This window comes from Argiope bruennichi, chromosome 7 (assembly GCF_947563725.1).
Source record: "Argiope bruennichi chromosome 7, qqArgBrue1.1, whole genome shotgun sequence".
NCBI classification, from domain to species: Eukaryota; Metazoa; Arthropoda; class Arachnida; order Araneae; family Araneidae; genus Argiope; species Argiope bruennichi.
The window spans coordinates 119128643-119148541 of NC_079157.1; the positions used below are offsets into that span (position 1 = coordinate 119128643).

The following is a 19899-nucleotide window of genomic DNA, read 5'->3' on the forward strand; positions in this document are numbered from 1 at the left end:
TTGTGTTCACTCATTAGGCATTTACATTGATTTTTATAATTGCTTAACTTACGTTTTAATATTATTTTACATTTTTAATAGCAGTTTTCTCAAATTCTAAATTTTGAGAAAAAATTCCCCCCCCCCAAAAAAAACTCTGAAAAATTAAAATAATTCACATTATTTTTTTTTTGTCAAAATTTGTGTAATAACTTATCAATATGTTCTGCAGTTCCTGGACTACAGAATAAACAATTCATTCGTTTAAAAAGATTTTAGTTATTTTAATGCCTTGCAATGGAAAAAATAGTTAAAAATCTCGTGTTATTTATCAATCGAATCGATTAGAAATGCAGCTTAATCCTTAATCAAGAATTATATATTTTTTTAAATGATTTGCAAGATTTTGAATAAATCATTTAATAAACATATGAACTCGAAAGTTTTGTTATATACTTCTTCTTAGCCAAGAAAACTCTATTTCTTCCGATTTTCGAAACACTTTTGGCTTTTAACTGGTATAAAGCTGTTTGTGTTTTAATCTATTTGAATCAAAAATTAAAGAGTATGTGTAACTGATTAGACGTTCCAAAGAATTTATTCTGAATGTTTTACATACTAAAAAACGACTTTTATGATTGCCATAAAGATAATTATTATCAACCGAAAATATAATATAAATATGTGAACTTAAAAATTATAATAATCACTACTAAAAATAATGCTAGAGGAAAAAAATGAGGAGAATATGCTGCTATAAATTTGACATTATTAAAGAAATAATATTTGTAATAATTCAGACGATATAATAAAATTTACTTCAAATAATATTTTTGAAGTCATTGAAGGAAACTAAAATTTAGAAATGAAAAAATCATTAGTAGATAATATGGTTTTAAAAATATTCCCAGGAATTTTAGGATCGCCATTCATGTGCGTTCGACTGCATAAGACATATTATCAGAAAAATTCTTTTCGGGAAATATATAATTAGTTTTTCTTTAACAACTCGAAGATGCGCACCTCTTGATCAGATCTCAATACCTTGAGATCTGATTGTCATAAGTAAATTTATGAAAGTTGTTGCATCAAATCGCTTGCACATTGGCACATTATTTGAGAAATAAAAAAAAATATATTCATAGCGCATTTAGCTGTAAATGTAGAATAACTTTAGAAGTATCGTTTTCTTACTGTTGAATCTTTTCTATCCATAACGTTGAAGAACACTCAAATCAAAACTAATCTCAAAAATCAGATCAAAATAATGATCTACTGACCCAGAAAAAAATGTAACAAATGTTATAAAATTGGAGAAAAAAAAAGTGCTGAAAGAAAATATTAGCAACAGCTTTCAAAGTGGTGTGTGAAGAGAGAATGTAAGGAATCAGTATCGTACACCAAGAAATCGGTCATTTTAATCATAAAAAAACTTGCCTCAGTTGGTGAAAGGTTTAATAGAAATTTAAATTTCGCACCCGATAAGTGAAAATAGACCAAAAGTGAGGGGAGTTTTTTAACTCCACCCAGCGTTACAGACAGCGGTGGATGATTACCTATACTGGTCTTAATGCAGAAATGGAGTTAAAATAATAAAACACCGTTGTTGTTTTTTTTAATTTTTTTGCGATTAGAAAGGTTTTCCATAGTATTTAGTTCTAAAATATTTTCAATTATATTATTAATTAATAATTTTTATTAAAAATATTAATATAATTAATATGTTTTATCATTTTTAATTAAAATATTAATTAATATAATCAATATTTTATAATTGATAATTAAAGTATTAATTATTATAATTAATAGTTTTATAATTTTTAATTAAAAAATATTAATTAATATAATAAATATTTTTATAATTTTTTTTTCCGTTTTTGAAAATGATTCCGATTGCTTTACAGCATTTGATCAAAGCTAAACAGAAAATAGCTTTTCAAAGATGAAGCATATTATTTTCCTTCAAAGTTGGAGCGAAAATTCCCTCCCGTAAAATGAGATAAAAACTTAGAGTAAATTGAGAAATTTCATTCAAAATACGGTGGAAGTTTCCATTTCAATGTCGACAGAAATATTTTTCAATCGCGAGGTCACAAGATGTTCAAATAATTTTCCAAAAGACAATAAGATACTCGCAGATGATTTAAAGCTGTCCAAACAAATACTAAAACCATTTTAGGAAGTTAAATGGAGAGACTTTTGTATGAATGCATTTTGTTGACCTTGACAAATAACAATAATGACCAAGATAAAATATGGGTTTTTGTCGAGTTCTTCCATAAACGTAATGGAACAAACATGAAAAACACGTAAATTTGTTTATTCCCTCTCTTGAAGTAAACAGTTTAATCTTTGAATGATAATATAAAATAATATTTTAAAATTTCTTTTAAACGTAATTAATTTTCTAATTTTTTAGCTTAATTTAGCCAATATTAACTTCATTCTAAAATATTCTCTTATATCCTCATCCCATTCTACTTTTACTATTTAATTAATTCAACAGAAATCTCTGTAAAAATGCTTTAGTCAGCGGTCCCCACACTCCGAGTGAAGGGATAAAAATCTGTCATCCAAGCGAATTCTTTTAAAAGATCCTAATGATTCCCCATATATGTCTAATTCGACATGTGTAAGGAAGACCCTATCAGAATCTAATGGTATATAAGAAGAAATAAATTATTTGTCCTTTTTTATGTTTCTTCTGCTCTTGTGCTGCACTGTAGACGGACGTGTTTTGTTCGTACTGCTTGTAAATAATGCCTCCCGGGAGGAAAATATAAACGAAGTTAAAAATTCAAAGTGTCTTCCTTGTCTTCGGCTACGATTCTGCTTCAAAAATTATGGTTATATAATATAATCTTAATCTAATTTAAATCTTAATTGATTTCCAAACTGTCATCATAATTTAGCCCATATTGACTTCATTCCAAAATGGTATCTTATTTCCTGCTCCAATTCCCACTTTTTCATTTTATTAATTCTACACACGCTCTATAAAACTGCTCACTTCAGTATTTTCCCACACTCCGAATAAAGGGATAAAAAATCCTTTACGTTTGCAACATTCTTTTAAAGATACTTACTTTTCCTAAGACTATACGTGTCAAAGTAATCCCTATCAAAATCTCATAGTAAAATCACTGAAAGGAAAAGTTTTGATCTCTTCTGCTTCTGTGTAGTGATGTGGATTGACATATTTCTTACCTCTTATTCTTTGTACGTAGATTATGCCACCCATGATGAAATAATTCGAAGTTTTAAAATTTCAAAAGTTAGTTCTGCTTGGCCACGCAACTGATGAAATATGTTTACATATATAATGCAAAGGTATTACTTAAATTGGAGCAATCTCAATAAATTTCTTATTTTTTAATCTTAAGTCAGTTCATATTATATTATTCTAAAATTTCCTCTTGTTTCTTGATTCAAATCACACTTTTTTATATTTTTATCTAATTATTGCTAACACGCGTTCTAAAAAATTGATGACCATTGTAATTCACACTCTTCTAACGATGGAGGATTAAAAATCCCTAACGTCTTCGGTATTTCTTCCAGATACCTAAAATTCCCTTTCCTATATTGATACATGTCAAAGAAATCCCTATAATGATCTCTTATTAAATATATTAAGAGAAAAAATTTCTCTCTCTTTCACTCTTGAGTTCTGATGTGAAAAATTTGTTCCGCCTTCGGTCCATTACGCAAACCATGCCCTCCCTTGGAAAATAAATTGTTTATAAATTTCCAATTTGTCTTCTTTTCTCCTACGCATCTGAAAAACTATGCAATATGTAATTGAAAGATATTGTCTTGTTGGAATATCCGTAGTTTTCTATTCTCTTATTGACTGACATGATGCCGGCGTCCTGGCATAGGGGTTGCGCGTCTTCCCCGTGATCTGGGCGTCCCAGGTTCGAGTCCCGGTTTGGGCATGGTTGTTCTTCCGTTGTTCTATCTGTGAGACGTGTAAAAAGGGATTGTGCAAGCGAATGAGTGATGCGTGAGTAGCAAAGTCGTACTCTTGGCCCTAGTTGGCGCTACTAAAAAAACAAGAGACGCTCCTCCTCCGGCTCAAATCGATGTCTTCGTAACAGCGGGCTTGTCCGTGGCAAGTGCCTTAAGAAACAACTGACATCATTAAATGCTTCAAAATATGTAGCGGTTCAACAATATAAAATAATTTTTCCATGCAAAACAAATCCATTTCTTGGAGCATTTGCAGTATAATTACATGAATACCGGAAGCAATATTTAAAAAAGTAATAAATTACTTGTCTGCTGTATCTGGAGTCAATTATATAACATATTTTCAGAATATGCTTTTAATCCTTCAGTGCATCTTGTAGCCATTTGTCTGCATGTTTTTATTTCCATTTATAAGCTTCACATGACTGTTCTAAAGGGCACCAATGAATGTTTGGAAATCCTTTTTTTAAATGCTTTTTGATAAACATTTGTAGAATAGAACGATATATCTTAATAGCGGTACTAGAATTGGATTTAAACTTGAAACTTGGAAAAATATCCAGTAAGGCTGCTATATGAATAGTTCAATTAAAAATACGATAATTTTTTTGCTTCGTAAAAAATATATTGATAAAATGGAACTTTAATTTTTACTGTAGAGTTGTTATAACGTGATTTGTGTCGCTGGGATATTGTTTAATTTATAATATAACCATTTGGTATATTTTAATTTTTTAAAATTTCTTTAAAAAATATTTAAACTTTTTTTAAATAATTTTCTTAAATTATATGCTGCTATTCAAAACACACATTTTTTTTGTAAAGTATAAAAAATCATGCATTTTAGGTGTCGAATATAGGGGACATTTCCCTAAATAGTATTTCTGCACTGTTCGTGCACTACTCTGTGCTCCTTTTTGCAAAAAAATGGAGGATTCTACGCAAGAAAAATCGGTGAACAATTTTCTTGACTAGTCATCCATTTATTCTCATCGTGCAAAACCTTAATTTTATACAATTTCCGATAAGCAATTCCATATCACGGTTACGAATATTTCTTCAAGACAATAAAAATTATTTTCTTCATATATTACTAATTTCACTCGAAGAAACTAGCTGGATTTCCGCTTGATCATTAAAATAAATTTGCTCTGCTTTCCCTCGCAAGCTACTGGTCGCTCACACTCCACGTGAACGTCCACTTTTCTTGATTGACAAGCAAACAAGAAATCTTTTCTGCATAACTTTCAAGACAACAGGAATGCGCTGCCATCTGGGGTTAAGAAGGGGAACTAATCCCGATAATAGGGTTAATCATGATTTGAATATAGAATAAAATATAACAAACCTATCACATGTTAACTTTACTGAAGGGATTGTTAAGAAATTGGTTTCAAGATATTCTTAAACATTTCCTATTTTGATTCGTATTTAATATTAATTCTGTTTTAAACTATTATTTTTTTCTTTAATTTTTTATGAATTTTTTCAACGCACTTACACGATTATTGCAGTTTAAATGTTGTATTCTTTTGAAGCAATGGTGTTTTCCAGCACCAGAAAAGCTTTAACAAGAAAAGATACAAAAACAAAACAACGTGTGGGTTGTGTTCCGGATACGCCCACATATTTCGACACTTTGAATTATTAAACAAATGTGGTTACTACCGTATAAACATATTTCAGCTTAACTATTAATAATCACACTTCCTACATTCAATAGTATGATGTAATCATTTAGTGAAATTTTAGTCGAGACATTCAATTTCTCATAAACCATGTTGCTTGATTTTCGACATAGTATAAAAATACACACAAATACGACCCACCCTTAACTTACCCTACCATATTTGCTTATAATATAAAAAAATGTCTTTTTTTAATTCATTAACTTTTTTAAAAACAAATAACTATTTGAAAAAAATGCGACTTTTCCTTACAGAGATTTTTTAACCGCGTTTATTATTTATCCCTTTATAAATTGTATTTAAAAAATATACTGCAGATATTTTGCAATCCCTGGTGTTTTTTTCCACTGGGTTGAAGGGTAGAAAACTTTATCGTAGCATTTTGGGCAAAAGCCAGTGACCGAGTAGTTTAAATCAGAAAAAAAAATTATGGGTAGTATTTTACAGTGCATGAATTTAGTAACTAAATAAATTTATGAATTATAAAAAAAAAACTTACTTCACAAGAACGGAATAAAATTTTGGTTCATTGTATTTTGAGGTATGAATCGTATAAAAAAAACACTTAAGCTCTAACAGTTAGTGACAAAATTCCAATATTTTCAAATGGGAACACCAACTTTCTTTTCATCGAAATGTGTTATTCATAGCAAAAAATAATAAATAACTTTAGAACGGTATTTGAAGCACGAAAATCACCAGCGCTTGGCGGATCAAGATGAAAAGAGAAAATAATCAATAACAGCAGAGAAACGACAAGAAGCAAAACATTTTATTGTGTTTCACAAATTTTCTACTTGACCTGCTCCAACCACGATGACACTTTGATGGTGAAACCAAGAACCAAAGCACGTACCATGCCGGAACATATCTGTTGAACTTCACATCTCTGTTCAGCACACCACTGCTGTTTTCTCTTATCTTCTTAGTCTGTCTAGGGCTGGTGATTTTCGTGCTACAGATACCGTTCCAACGTTATTTGTTTTTTTGCTATGGGGAAGACATTCCAATAAAAATAAATTGGTGTTGCCATTTGAAAAAATTTGAAATGTTGTCACTATAACTGTAACTGTTAGGGATTAATTGTTGTTTTTCAAATGATTCTTGAGCGCATACCTCAAAATATCTTGAACCAAAATGTCATTCCGTTTCTGTGAATCATATGATAATTAGGTTTCATATATCAGGATTGTTTTTGTTATAATCACCCTTTACTATTTAGCAGTAATGTTAGTTAAGATTGTCTTTCTTCGGCGTCATTTGAATCTTTATTTTCTTCACTTTTCTGAAATATATATTCGCTGCTATGCCGGCCATTTCTGCAGCATCCTTTTGGTCGTCTTCTTTTGTAGTAATCTGCGATGGTTTTAGGAGAAACTTAATGTATGAATGCTCGCCATTTGTCATTCATATAAATCGGTGAGCATTTGGGTGTATTTTACGTTTATTAACTATGCACTACTAACTATATTATTGTTTACAAATAATAGCAAATTCAATTAAAATAACCGAATGCTTAGCAATAATTCAGAGATAATTTTATTTGGAGACTTTCGTTAGTTTTTGCTTCCCCAAATTTGAAACTAAAACAAAGTTTCCAACGGAGCCTAAAAGTTTTGCTTGAGAAATGATACATTATTTATATAAAATCTGTAAACTCTTGACACTTTTTAAATGAATTTTGTAAAATGTAAACTGTTCCAAATTTAACTGAGTGTTTGAAATAGATGTAGCTAATTCTATTGATAATTCGAGTGACCGCAAAAGTTGGAGACTTTGTTGTATGTTTTTTACAGTTAGAAGTATTTCTATTGTGCGTGACTTTTTTTATTGTTTTACTAGATATCTGCCGTTATCACAAATAAAATTCGTAAACATTTGCATCTGTTTTACTCTTTTTTACTGAAAAAAAGCTTTTGTTTCGTTTTCTTAATCGACTTTCTGCTTATTACAAGTCTTTATATGTGCAGATCCATAAACTGCTAAAAGACAGCTTGCTATAACTTTTTTTTTACCGTTTTAATTTAATGAATTTAAAAGGTCGTTCACAATTGCCAGTGTAAATTCTACAGTAACATAAGTGTCTCTAAAAAAAGATGACATTAAAGTTAAATTATTTTTTTAAAAAATTGTGTCGTAACGGATTACTATTGTTTTAGAATTAACAATTTCTTTAGCTGAATGATAAAGCAACTTCGAAGAGTGGAAAATTGTTTTTCCAATGTGTAAATGCAAATTTATCAGCAGCGACGAATACAGTTTTAATGTTAAAGAGACCTATTCTTGCTCATATGAAACATTTAATTCCGTCTTGAAAATTTCATTTTAGAATTCATTCCGTAATTTCTATTTGCTGTAGTGTAGCTATATTAATCTCATATTTCAAATTCACACCAGGGTTATTTGGATATTTATCAATTTTAGAGCTTGCTGAAATGATTATTAAGTTCTCAAAAAAAAAAGACGTAATTAAGATCAAAAGACTCTGTCAAAAGGCCTAACTATGGAATTATACAGCACGCTCGGTGAAGTTTACCACATGTCTATAAAATCCATGAAAGGATAGCATGGATTTGTTATTTACCTATAGCTGTAATATAAATAAAACTGCTAATTATCAAAATCATTAGTTATCAGTCATGAATGAAAAGTATTGTATCATAATTAAAGAAATGGTTAAAATTTAATCTATAAAAAAATGTAAATCGTGGATCGTTTCAGGTGGAAAGTGATACTTACTAAATAATGGGAAAATAAATATTTCAATTATTTAGTAGGTATGAAATACAATAAGAGAGATGCATCATATGCATTGTCTCTTGCCGACAGAATATTGCTTTATCAAATAAAAAAACTTATTAAGGAAAATTCTAATTCCATAATTATGGATTCATTAGTTTTAAATTTAATAAAGGGTACTTTACAGGTTTTGAAGCTATATTTTATTTTAAAGACCAGATTGAAGCCAAACATAGTAAGGAATTTATGAACAACTTATATATAAAATTCGAAATAGCTTTTAAATTGTATTAAAAGCTATCAAATGAAAAAGGACGTCTTTAAAAGAATTAAATTTTAAAACTACAACGTAAAAATTAATATAATTGGTGCAAAGAATTTTCAAAACGTAATAGGAAACTTTAAGCTATTATTCAAACGCTTAAAACATACATTTTCGCTGATTTCGTCTTTTGCTCATTGAAATATAGGTTTTTCGTGCTTCTACAATACATCATAGAGAAAAGAAAAGTTTAAGATGAACTTTCTGTGATGCAAGTTCAGATGTTTCTCATCTATCACGGTAATAGACAAGCCAATTAAGTAATAGCTGACTTGTCTATGTAATTGATGAGTTTGTTTTTAGATTTTCGTAGTGTCACACTCAGATGAATCTGTTATCGAAATCCAGAGGGAGCAATAGAAATTATTTAAATTATCGGATATTTATCTATAACTGGTTAAATAAACATTTCGCGTTTTCTTTAGGAGAAAGAAGAAAATAATTTAATTTTTAACGGAAATTAAAAAAAGAAAAACCCTTTCCCTAAAAAAATTTGGAGAATTCTCCTTACAACTATTTTTGTTAGAAGATGTGCCCGATTGTAACTCGAATTTGTTTGTCACGGATTAACTAGCAAAAGTTGTAGAAAATTTCCTGCACAATGGCAGAGTACTTAGAAAGAAAGAAAAAAAATCCAAAGTACATTTTATATGCAAATATATAGTAATATTAAATGTTCTGTTTCCTTGCAATGGGATATTCTCTCTCCATAAAGTTCACGAATACTCTAATTAAAACTAATCCCTAAAATCGGATTGAAACAAATAGTAATCCACTAATAGAAGAAAATGCAATGCCGGGTACCAAATTTGAAAAAAAAAAAAAAAATACTGAAAGAAATTCTTAGTAGTAATCTTCAATATATTGAGTCGACGCAAATATTATTTATTCATGTTTATGTTTATTCGCATACTGATAAATCAGTCACTTTAAACATTAAAAAAAAACTGTCTAGTATTTCTTAAAGCCAAAACAGAAGATTTAAGTATTCTATAATGACGCAAATAAAAGAGGCAGGGATATTTTTAAACTCCACCAAGCGTTACAGGCGGTGGTGGACAATTATATACACTGATATCTCAATAAAGTCATGTACAAAGCCTGGTCAGAAATAGTTCTGCTTTAAACTCGGCAAAAATTGCAGTTTAAATATAAAAACAACGTGAAATATTTCTTCTATATAGCTTACTGAGATAAGAATTAACGTTTTACGTAAACACACAGACACATATAATTCGATTTTTTTCAACAATCGATGTTTGAAATCATCAAACTCCCAAAATCGAAGCTCTAATGATTATAACACTTTTAACTTTATGCTTCTTACGAGTAAAATCAAAATAATTGAAAATTATGATTTCAATTGTACTTTGACTTCATCCAATATTTTATATGAAATATTTTGTTGAAACTGGCGTTCATTGTTACGCATGATTGACCGCCTTTCCTCTGCTTTAGTATGAGAGCTTGGAGAGGAAGAAGTTGACTTAAGTGCCTTCCTCATCGTCTGACAATGGAGGTATATTGCAAATAGACTATCATATAATTTAGAAACGAGATGTTAATCTGTCTGATAAAAACTCATAATTCACTAATTATTGACTGGAAAATTTTCAACATCTGGAAGAGGAATTGAGTTTTTATTGGCACTGAAATTGCAAAAGAACTATTTTGGTACTGGTCAGATGACGAGAACGATTCTTGGTATTACCTTTTAAAATTCCACACTAAACTAGTGTAAAGAAGTTTGATGGGAAGAAATTATTTCATTGAAAAAAAGCTAATTGGTAAGTGTTTTTCTCATTTGAGCATTTTTCCAAGTACATATATGCTCAATACATATCCAATACAAACTTAATACATATAAAATGGATATGCATTAAAATGTAAATTTTCCTCTAAAAATCTTAATCTTTTTTTGGTGTTGCAAACAATCAAGTGATTTTTGCCAAGTAAAAATCAATTTCGATTATAATTTGTCAATCTAACTTTTTTATAAAATTATTTTTGTATAGACGGTTTGAGTAATCCGACTACGTTATGAAAGTATCTTTTACCAGAAAAATTCGATTTTTGTTTTGTGATCTAAAAATAAAACCCAATTTTTAAAAATAAAACCCAATTAGATTCCAAAATAATCTTTGTTTTTTATCTATATTAGATAGAACTATAGATACAGCTATTTCATACGATAAAAATGAAACCGGAAATTGTGATATTTAAAATCCGAAGTGAATGATTTATTCTATTTTTGGATGTAAAATTCTCAAAATTAAGATTTGAATTAGTTTATATTAACTCTTGGTTTATATAATCAAACGTGATATGATTGGCCAATGTTAGACAATTTTTTAAAACGTTTAAAAACAGGACTTGTTACTAATGCATGAAGTAATGTGCAAATGTATTTTTAATGATTTTTCAGAAAAATTAATATTTCGCTGTGATTGGTTCATGGAAAACGTGATATCTGAAAAACAATTCAATTAAATTCAGTATGTATATATCAGAAGTTTTTGAGAACTTAATAGACCGCAGATTTTAAAACAGATTCATATATAAATATTTCACAATCCCTTTCAATTCAAAACTTAGCGAAATTTGTTGAGACAGCATTAATGTCAACTTCATATGTTCATAAAGATTTAATAATTTAAATATTTTTATCTTGTGTTTTATTACATTTTTGATAATTTGGGAAATATGTATACAATATGAAAATTAGATATTTCTATAGTTTTTTTTTTATGCTGTGTTTTTTTTAACTTTGAAAATTTTAATTAAAATTTCCTTAACTTGGGTGTTTTTTTTTTCGAAACGTAATGATAGTTCATACATATTTTTCTTTTAAGTCTGAACTTTTAATGCTCTTTCAACTATTACGCACAGTAAATTATCATATTTTATATATAAACATATTTTAGCAATTGCGTGGCCGAAGAAACTTTTGACATTTTAAAATTTAGATTATTTTCATATTATGTGAAAGGAAGAAGTGATGAGATACGTCATTCTGCATCGCGATACAGGAGCAAAAGACACGGAAATTTTTCCCTTCGGTGGTTATAAAATGAGATCTTGATAGGGTTCTCTTTGACACATGTAGATTTAAGCAAGGGAAATTTAGGTATCTTTAAAAGAATGTTGTAAACATTAAGGAATTTTATCCCTTCATTCGGAGCGTGAGAAAATGCTGAATGCTGAGACTAGCAGTTTTGTAGAGTGCGTGTTGAATTAATTAAATAAAAAAATGGGCACTGGATCAGGAAAGAAGAGAACATTTTAAAATTAAGTTTATATTGGCTAATTTCAAATAAAAATTAGAAAATTAACTAACATATATAGAGAGAATTTTTTTTTCTCTATTTCAGAATCTAATCGGATACCTTAAATATTTAAATATATGAAAAAACACATCCATTAAATACTACGCACGCATAAAACATTCTGTTCAACATTTTGCTAAATAGCTATTTTCATTGAAATATGAATAAATATTTTTAAAAACATTAAAAAATTAAAACATTGAAAATAGTTTACCATTTGTACTGATGATGTAGAGAATACTTTCTCCAAATATAGTTCCTCTAGGTTATTTTTAAAGTTTTTTTAATGCTTCAAATATATTTTCTCTGACGCCCTTTCTCCTTTCGACGCTCGAACGCTGTCTGTTTTCTACATCCGCTTGCTTTTGCATCCTTCCGCTCAACCCCCTCCCACCATTCATTTTTCAAACAAAACAGAAAGGGAAAACCTGTTCTCCTAGTTCATTTACATTTGTAAACCCGAATAAGTGATCTCAGTTCTTGCAAATATTGTTCTTGCAGATAAATTGTTCATTTATCATAAATTTTGTTGAGTCGTTTAATTACTCTATGGAAGGAATCTTTTGATCCTCTATAGTTTCGGTAAAACAGGAGGATCGGATATCACATTCTCGCAAAGGCAGAAAAAAATTCTAGCCAAATCTATCTTAACTCGCCAAACTATTTAATAAAATCAGAATTAAAAAAAAAAAATGGTTGACACATTTGGCGACTTATCATCATACAAACGCTATTGACTACCATGTACCCGATTTTTCTGTATGGTAGTTGAAATATGCTCTTAATTTTGGTAAATACTATAGTTTAAATAAAGAGGCAGAAACAAGAACCTTTTTACTTTTCCCTATAGAAAATATACAAAGATTAAATATTGTAATTGTCAACAAAAAAAAATTAAGATTTGGTTAAATCTTTACGTTTCAAACCTCCTTAAGTCAGAAAAACAGATTTTTAGAAATTATATTATGTTGGTTCGTTTGTTAATACGATAGCTTGAAAAGGCTTTTGAACTCGACAAATGAAATTTGGCATGTGGATTTAACATCGAATTTACAGACTTACATCAAATTTTAAAATAAATCCAGAGAAAGTCTGTATGTTTTTCTGTCTGCGTATTAGTAAAGATATCTATAATATGTAAAGAAATAAATAAAATTTCATATACAGGTTTAACATCTAAAGTGGAGATCTGTAGCAAATTTGAAAAAGAAAAAAAATGTTGGGGCTGACTGTCTGTCGGTGGGAATTTTCGCATAATATGTAAATGCGATAGCTAAAAAAAACAATGGCTTAAATAAATGAAATTTGTTTTGTGATTTTTATGACTACAGTATTCACTTTCTGTTTCAAATTCAGGTTTCAATCGGCTGAAAAACCAACCATTCAAAATATTTGATTTTCTGGTATTTATGAACTAAGCGCATGCTACTAATAGATTAATCTAAAAATAGCAAGCAGAAAATCGCATGCTATATTCGCCATTGTTTTGTAATTAATACACTAGTACCAGTTTTCTTTACAATACTATCAAACACAGAATCCTCATGCGTGGAACTCAGAAAATTAAAATCTGAACACTCATGGCATTCACGGCTCTTCAATTTTAAGCAAGGAAGGAAGTTATTATAGTCTGTGTATTTTCTGTAGGCGGTTCAAGGTCACATTTTCTACTTCGTTATTCGTTGTCTGGTGCCAGTAACGCGGTAGGAAATGTGACCTTCAACCGCCTACAAAAAATGCACAGACTATAGAAAATATATGAGAAAGTTTTGATGAAACTACTCATACGATTGTATTAATAGTCAATATTGTTACGAAATTTCCGGGTTCGTTTGGATAGTGGGAGTTATATGGTGTGGAGAACGCTCAATCAGCAGGCGGCAGTAGAAAATAAAACAACGACTTTTATTTACACGAAGACACACAGGACAGCACAAAGACGACAACTATATACAGCACAACATACGATTATCTTCAGCCGAGACGTGCAGCATACAACAAGTCCCTACTGTAGACAGTAGTGCACAGCTTAGTTCAGCACTTGCTTCACTCCGTCGCTTCTCCGCTTATCACTGGAAGGCCAGTTCTTTATCGACGATCCCGACTACGACGACCCTGGCAGCCGCGGCCGCCTCCTTTTATAGGTCTCAGGGGGCGGGGCTAGAAGCCTCTCAACCAATCAGATACGTTCAAGGCGTATCTCGGTTCCTACTGGACGGATGGGGAAAATGTTCGATGTTTCGGGTATAATCTATTTTGACGCCAAAGTTGCCAAATTCGTCGCCAAGTCGCCAAATTGTCGCCAAGCTCCGGAACCTCCGACGCGACATACGGACTCCGTCCAATATAGATGACTGTAAAACATTCTTTCCGATGGTGGAACCAACTATGCTGGGAAGCAGCATTACAGATTCGTAACAGATTCTAGTCTAGTTTCATTGATTAACAGTCAATGCTTCTGTGGAAAAATTTGTAACTGTAGTATGCACGTGTAAATACTTCTGTGGAAAGATTGGAACTGTAGTATACACGTGTAAATACTTCTACGGAAAGATTTGAATTGTAGTATACACGTGTAAATGCTTCTGTGGAAAGATTGGAACTGTAGTATACACGTGTAAATACTTCTACGAAAAAATTGGAATTGTAGTATAGACGTGTAAATACTTCTACGAAAAGATTGGAACTGTAGTATACACTTGTAAATACTCCTACGAAAAGATTGGAATTGTAGTATAGACGTGTAAATACTCCTACGAAATAAATGGGACTGTATTGTGCAGGTAAAAATACTCCTACGAACTGAATGGAATTGTTTTATACAGGTGTAAATACCTCTGCGGAAAGATTGGAACTGTTGTGTAACTGTAGTATACATATGTACAGCACGACTTGAAGGAGAAGTAAGGAAAATAACAAGAAGATTAATGATGTTGAGGTGTGACCAAACAAGCATGCGTCAATATATTAGTGATCTATTTTTAATTCGATTTTTTTTCTTCTATTTTGTTTAGCCAATAGTTTATCAATCGGGTGGAAAATCTAAATAAATGAATTTTATCGGATAGAGTTTATTGAAGACAATAATTATTTTAAAATATGAATATATGTTAAACGTTGCATTACGTCGCTCTTAAGTAGGCAAAAATAATACCAGTTAGAACCGTGATTTGTGATATATACTTGCGCAGCGGGGTTTTTTCCCTGTAACTAGCATCCAAAAACACAATAAAAATATTATTTAATTTATATCAAATTTTTATTGCAGATTTATGATATTAATATAAATCGGACAATATTCTCCATTATTGATTAATGATTCCAATGACGATTACCTCTTTATATTTGACTTTGATCTAGTTCTAATTGTAACAAACTGTTGAACTTATAGTTTCAAAATAATGTATCTTCGGAATATAAAAAGCTAATGATAAAGCAAAATGCAATTCACATTTGAATCATATACGTGTAAAATTTTCTATTTCATATATCATACAGCTTCCATATATCATTTCATACATTTCTATTCATATATCTTCATAATTGGCAGTTAAAACAACAGATGCAAGTCATTTAAGTGTCATTTCTCATGTTTTTGTTTTTACTTCTACGCGGTGTCAAACATGTCCATTTGACATCTAAAAAAAAGGTATTCTACAACAATATTTCTTGCATTCGGGCTGTTCTTTATTTTTCACTAAATCGATATTGAAAGATATTAACTCCAGCAAAGTATCTAAAAAATGTAATCGTAGCAAATCTCATGCAGAAGAAAGCATTTAATAAGGAAAAATAAGTAAATATTCTTTTAAATACGTCTACCTGCAGTACTAACCGCAATATGGTACGAGAAGAATTACTGGCTAGCTTGTTCGGTTGAATATATCAGCATTTTCTTGAAACCGCAAAGTATCTTGTTAATTAAGTGAATATTTGTTTCATGATGATGATCTAAATATGGAAAAAACCACACATGCGATTGATTTCAGCTTCTTTTATCCAAGCCATGATGGCAGTATCAAATGCCTCTGGATTAACTTTTGTGAATTACATATCTCCTTGGCCCCGATTATCTTTCTTATATATTTATTTAAGGCAAATTCTGTTTCTCATTACAAAAATATGTTCTATCTGTCTCTACATTCTCAAAGCAGTTTTGGACTTGCAATGCTTTTCAAATCAACTTTTCATTTTTAAGACAGTTACTTATAAAATTCAAAGTCAATAAAAAAATATTAGCTTGTGTTAAAAAATAAAAAATAAACCTTGAAAAAATGCTGATTTGAAATTAATATCAACTAAGTGAAAAGTAATACATTTGTATTACAGCTCATAAACCAGAGGGAACGGTCTCCCTAAAACTTTCTCGCATACTCTCTCCCAGAGAACAACTTGCATGGCACTAGAGTACAATAATTATGAAATACTAATTTTTGGCGTTAATTTAGCATTTTTACAGAGTCGATCATGTGATCCTTGGCGAGGTTTTTGGCGATTACTTCCTGTCATGCAATAAATAGTGCCCGAAAATCGAATTTGTATTTTAGATAAATTGTTCCCTACCAATTGAAATAAAAATTTTATGCAAAGCTACATGTGTAGCCACAAAATCACTTACAAAATTCATATATTTAAATCATTCCGTTTTTGAGTTATCGTGTTATTAAGTTCCTGAAAGTATATACTGACAGACGTTCAACCCTTTGTTGGATTTGGCTCAAAATGGATAGAGGATCTACACTATAGATGTTAAATCTATGTATTAAATTTTATCTGTCTAACTCTCATCGTTTTGGAGTTATCCTGTTAAATAGTATTCAGACAGTCGGACAGACAGATATCCTTTGAGCGCATTTTGCTTAAAATTTTATTTTCAGATCTTGTACCAAGTTTCATGCGTCTAGCTCACAGCGTTCTTGAGTTTTCGTTGTCACAGACAGAAGGACATTTTTCAAAAATTTGTATTTTTTAACTCAGAGTGGTCTAAAACATGAAGATTCATCAATTTCTCGAGTTCGAATTTTTTTGACAATTAATATACTTCCTATATATACGAGAAAGCAAAAAATGATAGTAAAATGTGTATTTTTAATTTCTCATATACGAAGTATAGAGGAAATATTGTAATCATCAAAAAAATTCGAAGTCGAGATTTTAACGACTCTCCACATTTCAACCCCAAATGAGTCTGAAAAACACATTTTTGGCATTATATGTGTTTGACTGTGAACACGATAACTCAAAAACTCTATGAGCTAGATGTCTGAAATGTGGTACATGGAATTATGAACAAATTTGCAGATTTTTATGAAATTCCGAACGAATACATTCATATGCTGTCTCTCTGGGCATTCGAGCCCAAATGAACTCGATAACTACAAAATGAAAAGAGCTAGATGAATGAAATTTAGTGCAAAGGTTTAGCATCTAAAATATAGATATTTAACAAATTTTTTTAAACAAATTCATGAAACGATTGGTCGTTTGTGCTTTCGCCTGCATGTGAATGCAATAACTCGTAAACGCATTGACTTAAACCAATGAAATTCGATATGTTATCTTGTAACTACAAATATCTTCAAATCGTGGGTCAAAGTTTGGTGTCAATCGGCAGACAAAAGGCTCCAAATACGTATTCGCACAATAGATCCAGTAAAAATGCCATTTTTAAGCCAAAGATTTCTATTTCTTAACCATCAAAGCTAAATAAGGAATTCGCAGCTTTACCCAAGGTCCAGCATTTTCTGAGGAAGAAGTGAACTTAGAATTTTATTGGAGAGTATGCGAGGAAGTTTCGCCTGGTAATACCTAAATTCGGCGAGAAATATTTTTAAAAACTTTTATTTAAATTGATCTTTAGTAATCCATATCATGGCTTCACCTTTCCACTCCTTTAATTTTTTTTCAGAGCTGTAGCAGTTGCATTAGTCTTATCTTCTCTTTTGGATACTAGATGGCGATACCTGATTAGGCCATCCCATATGTCATCCCATAGTGCATTGCGATTGTAATTAGAATGAGATGGGATGCTGAACTGTGAAGCCGCGCGCGTGAATGTCTTTTCTTTGTGTTTGTTTAGTGTGTGAATGTGATTATTAAAAGAAATGTTCCTAAAAAACATTCGTCCTGTTGCTTCCTGAATGTATTATAATAATCTACATACCACCACAGAGCTTCTATTAATACTACTAGAATTAACTCATATGAAATATTTTTTGCAGCCTTCATCAATTCAATTTTTGAATCCATTATTCATTCTGGTAGAAGTAAATACAGAAAGCAATGGTTGGTTATATGTATCCAACTGCCATGACGTCTCATAAGTTAAGAGAAAAAAAATTCAAATCGTTTTCATTTTCTCATCAAATATCGGACGATTATTAAAAAGAACTATCCTGATATGAGATCGTAACTATCATACTGTTCACAGGAACGGGAAAAATTTTTGGTTCAAAGCATTTTGAGGTAGGCGCTTAAGAAGCATATGAAAAACAACATTTAAGTTTTATCAGTTACGGTTACAGTGGAAAAAATGACGACACCAACTTTTTTTTTTGCTGAAATGTTGTTCTCCATAGCAAAAAAAAAAAAAGCGATTGGATGGTACCTGTAACATGAAAATCACCAGCGCTAGACAGATAAAGAAAAAAAGTAGAAAACATCTAATTACAGCAGAGACAAAACAAAAAAAAAAACATTTAAAAAAAAAAGGCATTTTATTGTGTTTAACATATTTTCTAATTGACCTGCTTCAACTGCGATGAGATATTAGCAATCCGACAGATGGTACCTAGAACCAAAGCACGTGCGTGCTATGCCGAACGGAATATGTTGAACTTTATGTCTCTGTTAGGCACGCCACAGTTGTTTTCTCTTCTTTTCTTAGTTTATTTACCGTTGGTGATGTTATTGCTATTGATACCGTTCTAACGTTATTTAGTTATGACTTTATTACGAATTAGCGAATGAAATTACATTAGCATAAAAGGTAATATGCGATTTAAAGTATTTTATCCACACTCATAAGAATTTGATAGCAATATGATATCATGGGATTCGATTCCATTAGGAAGGATCGTATTTGCAATAAACAGAACAGATATAACGCTATTAAAATATTAATGGTTTTAATGTCTGTCGCTTTCTGATACTTAAAAAGGCTTTGTTGAGAAAAATATGAACATTGGATTATGCATAAGAGATTAATTTAAATTAAGCACAAGTAATATTCAAGACAAATCAGCTGATCACGAAAAACGGCTGAAAATAAATTATAAAATCGTTTACAATATATATAGCTTTCTGTCTTTATTATTTTTTTTTCAGATGAAAGCTTGGATTGCTTACAAATTTTAACTACCATATTTTTGCAAATATTTTTAAAATGTTACTTTTTATTATTTTTATCGTCTTTTATTTAACTTTTTATATGTTTGTAAAGATGGAATATTCTATTCGACATTTTCCCTAGTTGTCTTTATTTTAAAATTCGTTTTAATTGTATATTGTCGATGAAAATACATTACTTCAATATCTGCAGAATTTATTGATATGTGAAACAAGTTGTGATTTCTATATCAATTATATTTTATTACTGTGTCCCATTCTTTTAATAAAAGTACTTAAGAAAAAATTTCAGGGGAAAAAAAGTGTCTAGATTCCATAATAATTATGATATTAATTCTAAAATAAAAAAAATACTTGAAATAAAAGAATTATTTTATTAAAACACAATTAATATTGTTAATAAACTTATTAAATTTACCTTCTCTTAATTTTCACAATCACAAATTCTTCATACTTGTTAAAAAATCTTATATGAAATTTCACTGAGATTTACCCAAAAAAACATCATTGAAAATTTTTAGATAGC

The 19899-nt window shown here is 30.2% G+C and overlaps 3 protein-coding genes across 3 annotated transcripts in view; 1 reads left to right on the plus strand and 2 right to left on the minus strand.

The window, feature by feature from the left end:
- The window catches only part of LOC129976657 (G-protein coupled receptor Mth2-like), a 30122-nt gene extending 17750 nt beyond the window's left edge, over nt 1-12372 (minus strand). Inside the window, exon 1 of the mRNA XM_056090345.1 lies at nt 12241-12372. The gene's annotated coding sequence lies outside the window, so the exon portion shown is untranslated. The remainder of the gene's footprint in view (nt 1-12240) is intronic.
- LOC129976655 (G-protein coupled receptor Mth2-like) overlaps nt 1-19899 on the minus strand; it is a 75378-nt gene that overhangs the window by 40061 nt on the left and 15418 nt on the right. The gene's annotated exons all lie outside the window — the stretch shown is intronic.
- LOC129976663 (GTP-binding protein 8-like) overlaps nt 1-19899 on the plus strand; it is a 163814-nt gene that overhangs the window by 23921 nt on the left and 119994 nt on the right. The gene's annotated exons all lie outside the window — the stretch shown is intronic.